General features: G+C 50.1%; 1 protein-coding gene across 7 annotated transcripts in view; it reads left to right on the top strand.

Moving 5' to 3' along the window:
* Positions 1-1,036: 1,036 nt before the first annotated feature.
* The window catches only part of LOC123518647 (POU domain, class 6, transcription factor 1-like), a 432,516-nt gene continuing 428,552 nt past the window's right edge, over positions 1,037-5,000 (top strand). For 2 of the 7 annotated variants that reach the window (XM_045279573.1, XM_045279572.1), the window contains exon 1: positions 1,040-1,285. The gene's annotated coding sequence lies outside the window, so the exon portion shown is untranslated. Of the gene's footprint in view, positions 1,286-3,341; positions 3,357-5,000 lie in introns of those variants that run through there. The other 5 variants (XM_045279576.1, XM_045279574.1, XM_045279577.1 and 2 more) reach the window with 5 other exon arrangements.

Raw genomic sequence — 5,000 nt, 5'->3', positions numbered from 1 at the left:
GTGGTGGCGGCGGCGGTGGCCAGCTTATCTCAGAATGGACGCGGGATCAAGGTGCAGTGTGCAAATACACTTCGTGCATAATTTATAGGAGAAAAGAGGGTTTTATGTGTTCTTGCCGTAACGGAATGGTCTTGGTGGTAGTGGTGGTAATGGTAGTAGTTAATGTCACTCTACAACTTGGACATATCAGAAGTTTACATGAAATTAAACATTTATATTTTTATATGGTGATAATAACTCATCCCTCATTGTGATTTTCATGTTTGGATTTGATTAATTCTTTGTAATCTTCTGAAAAATGTACTCAATAGTTAAATTAACCACGAAACGTATTGTTATAAGGGATTTCTAAGATGTGGCATAACGCCTTACTTAATTTTCAAGGTACGTCTTGGGAAAAAAGGTAACCCCAGGTTTTCATCCTAACCCTCACTCATCATCCAACAGTTGGCACTAATTAGGTCTTCGTCACGGTGTTCAGTGAGTCTTCCTAAGGTTGTGGAAAGGTGCCAGTGTCCCGTCACACAGGCCACCCAGGCGAGCCTCCCCCTGGCGATGAGAGGGATGATGGGAAATGCGTGTGAATACTAATATAAACATCCAGAAGGTGTACAGGTAGGACCATAGTGTGTGTGTGTGTGTGTGTGTGTGTGTGTGTGTGTGTGTGTGTGTGTGTGTGTGTGTGTGTGTGTGTGTGTTAAGCGGCTATCGTAAGCACCGCCGTGGCAGCGTGGGGAGGAGGGTATTGTATTGTTGACGTAAGAGAGTCCTCGTGGTGGCGGAGGTATTGCAGTGTTGTGGTGGCAGCGGCGGTGGCGCGGATGTCCAGGAGGAGGCGTGTGGCAAGGGTAGGCAGGAGCGCCGCCCCTCGGCAGGCAGGCTGGCTGGCTGGCTGGCTCGCAGGGAGGCTGGCCAAAGTGACGTCACCATGCCCGCGCACCATGAGGCAGCGTGCGCGTGCCGGACACTCTCCACCACCTCCACCACACCACCACCTCCACGGTCAGAGCTCCCAGCCTCTCATTTTCATATTCGATTTGTGCCGCGTGTGTTTAAACTGGTCCCGCGCCCCCATCACTCAGACCGCGGCGGCCAGTCCTGAACGCAGCCTGCAGCCCGCTCCCCACGTGCTGCCCCTCCAACACTCCCTCCAGTACACCTCCGATAACGCGGCGCCGCCTCCCAGGTAGTACAATCCTCCGTCAGATCTCCAGCAGCAGCCCCGACGGCACACTCCTCGCGTCGCCGGACCTCGGGCCGAGCACCACCTTCGCTGTTCTAGCGGGTGAGTGACCTGTCTCCCGCATTCCCCACGCCCGCCAGTCACCGCCTACACTCACGCCCACTTCCGTATTACCCCCATTAACACTCCACAATGATCAGCTCATCAATCAGAATTAGTCCCAACAATTTTGAATTCCCTAAAAACATCGTGCGACTTCGTGCCTGGAAGGAAAGTATTGTCCGAATCATATTGCATTCAGAGACGAGGGAACGACCCCTTATGAGGACCCTCGCCCTCCCTCTCCTTCCCTCCGGACCCCTCCTCAGGCCCCTCCATCACCCCTGCCCATCTTTTCCGTCACGCCAGACCTGTTGACGCCCCTCCCCGCCGCTCCTCAATGTTGCGCTCATCTTGGCACCGATCGACTGTAATTAATGGTCGACTGTCCACGTTCGACCGCTCCACCGCCGCTCACCACCTCAACCACCAACCACCCACGACTTCCCACCCTCCCAGCTATTCAAGTGCTCCTGCCACTGCAGCCTCCCTGCCTCTTCCATCCTGCCACCGCCGCCACGCCGACTGTGTGCAACTCCATTCTTTCTTATTTACCTCCCACCTTTTTGCTTGCTTCGGGGACTCCTTGCTTGTTCTCCTTCCCCGCGTCCTTCCCACGGCCACCGCATCAAGTGGTGAATCCCCTACTTCCTCCTCCTCCTCCTCCTCTTCCTCGTATACCTTTTCCTTCATCTCCCTCCCTCCTTCCTCCCTGTCTGTATGAACTACGCCTCAACAGCGGTCTGGTGGCAACGAATCTGTGGGAAAATAACAGACCTTATGAACCAGTGATTTAGTGGTCGTTTTGCCCTGCTTGAACATTGCATTTGGCACTAAAAGACACAAGGGAAGTTCTCAGCACCAGAACATTGTCATAGCAAGCCTATCTTTCGATACTGTTGTCTTAGCTATTATGACGTCGAAAGCATCAGCTGGCCAACACCTGGTCACGGTAAACTAGTGTCCTCTCTCTCACCTGTTAATGGGACGTCCATCTACTCGCTCTCTCCCTCGCAGACCAACCAGGTATGCTCCTCAGACCTCCCTCCCTCCCTCCCTCCCTCCCTCCCTCCCCCCCTCCGTCAGCCTCTTGTTTATCACCTCATGATGCACCTCGCACATGCCTGATGTGAGAGAGAGAGAGAGAGAGAGAGAGAGAGAGAGAGAGAGAGAGAGAGAGACTATTTGGATCGTACTACTTTTTATTTCTACCTCATCCAGTAGGATTTTTAATGGTTTATTCGTATACGAGCAGTAGATTTTTTTTCCCTTTTTTTCACTCTCCCCGACTTTCATTATCCAGAGTTTGCAGAGCCTAATTCGTGCTCGACAGGCTGGCCGGCGACACCTCCGTATATCTTTATAATGCTGGTGTTAGTTAAGGCGGCACCTGACCGGCATGCTCCAGTAGTCCTCCCCGGGGTGGTGTTGCCATATTAGGGGCTTTTGAAGGATGGTTCCCTCTTCAGTAGGAGCAGAATTTAGCGGAATTTTAATACCTTGAGAACAGGGAAGGAAGGCTAAACGCAGTTGCGACGTATCTCTCCCTGAAGTGCGCGTGTGTGTTTGTGTGTGTCGCCGTTCTGTAATGTTGAAAAAAGGTGGCGTGTTATATCAACTGTATTCATCTGCAGTCTGCACCCTCAGACTTCACGCGGCCGGCAAGAAATTCATAATTAGAGAAGTTTTTCATTATCAAGGAATCGACCAAAGTTTGGAGGGTCATTGAAAGCTGAATTTAGCCCAAAAGATTTGAAACTTGTACGAGGGCTTGTGAAACTTTGCCGTTGGGTGATAGTTAAGCCTTGATTTATCTTATTAGACGCATTCTTATGGCAAAGTTGTTTGTTCAAGTCTCGAATTGTTTCGTGTTACGTCCGGCTCAGGATGGGCAAGAGAGCACCGCTGAGAAGACCCTCCTGTAGCTGACTAGAGAGCGTTGTCCTTTAAGGGGAGAGCAATACAATGTAGCGGAGGACAATGTTGTAATATATGATACAGAATGTGTAGTGTATAGTTGAGGAAAATGTAATGGTCGACCCTTAGTACCACTGTTCACCTCCCGATGCTTGGTGTAAGTGTGTTTCTCAGACAGTTGGAAGTAATAGACTAAGACAATCTTGCTCCTCTTTCTCCTTTGCTCTATTCCTCCCTCACTTTCTCCCTCATTGTGAATGTTACCGTGTTGGGTCTAGTTCAGGACATGTTTCGAGCTTCAGAGGTTAGTTACTGTGAAAAACAGGAAACTTGTCTGTTTCTGCCCGAGGAAGTCATTCATTCTAATTAGGAACTATTCTCTGAGTTTTTTTTCTTTACATCGCAAACAAAAATCAGTACTTAGTGTAAGGGATAATATGCTTTTTATTGTAATAAGTGATGTGTCAGTGGAGAATAAGAAAACAGATATGTAGTGTGCGTGTGGTTCTGAGATGGTGAGGCGAATGCTGGGCCGCGGCCCCGCCAGCCGTCCCAGCCTACTATCCTTCGCCGCTCGATGCTAGTCTCTCACACACCCATTATCAGCTACTCCTAAGGAACGACCATCCATATTTTAATTTCAAATATGAAATCTTCTTGTCATAACGACCACCGTTCATTGCTCAGTGTTTCGTGACCAAAGAGTGGCCAGAACGGCGGTGCTGACGGGATCTTCCAGTAGGCCGTCACTCACCGCCCTTCGCTTAACAAGTTTCGATGAGGCCACGGAAATGACAATATTAGGAATCACGTGGGAACGCAGCAGCGGCAACACGCACGCACTCACGCACGCCGGCACACGCGCGCGCTCGGTGGCCTCGCGCTGTGCCGGAGCCACGTGGTAGCTAAGATCAATTAAGTTTTGGCGGTAAAAAGTTTGTGGGCGGGTTCTTTCATGGACCGCTAGATGGCAGCAGCGCCAACCTGCCCCGGCGGCAGGAGGAGGAGCTTGTGGCACCGCCTCGCTCCGCCACCCGCGCGACACACCTTCCACCAATCGCTCTTTTTTAATTCATCTTTTGCATATCGTCGCCGAACTTTTTTTCACTTTTCGTTTTTTTCTCTATTTTCGTTTTCTCATTCCTTAGCAAAGCAATGACAGCGGCTTGGGGAGGGAGGCCCCTGCCACCCTAGGGCGGGCTACCTCGCACTCTGGGTCACACTGCCGCTAACACACTCTTTTTGTCATCGGTCGAGATGAGTAATGCACACACCGCCACGTGACATTACCTCGTGCCGGGCGGCGCTCCTGCCTTGCTCCGCCTCGCGCACCACGCCCGCCCGCCCTGCCGTCTCGCGTCCCATGGCCACACCTCGGAGACTTCTCACCAAACACTTTTACTTTTTTCAAGCAATTAATTGTTTGTATTTAGTGGATAACATATAACCTCATTTGACGTTAGGAGATATTCCACTGGTTGCTGCTTACGCCTTAATGGTGAAGATCAGGAAGAGGTGAAGGCACAACGACAGTGAGACAGCAGGTGCGGCCACTGGTGATGTGCCTCGAGAATACACCTGAACCAAGATCTCATATACAAAATCGATCTTTTGAATGAGCTTCTTGGGATATCGTGATAGATCTTTTATGTTTGTGATGATGACATTTTGCGCAAGGAAACATTTATGGATGACGATGATGATAACGATAATAAAACAGTGATGAAAGTAATAAAGATGATAAGGATGATAACAATAACAACAAAACCAATAATAAGAAAAGACGCTACACTTTGCTCTT

Source organism: Portunus trituberculatus, chromosome 44 (assembly GCF_017591435.1).
Source record: "Portunus trituberculatus isolate SZX2019 chromosome 44, ASM1759143v1, whole genome shotgun sequence".
NCBI classification, from domain to species: domain Eukaryota; kingdom Metazoa; phylum Arthropoda; class Malacostraca; order Decapoda; family Portunidae; genus Portunus; species Portunus trituberculatus.
The sequence above is the reverse complement of the archived record's forward strand: the minus strand, read 5'-3'. Positions and strand labels throughout refer to the sequence as shown.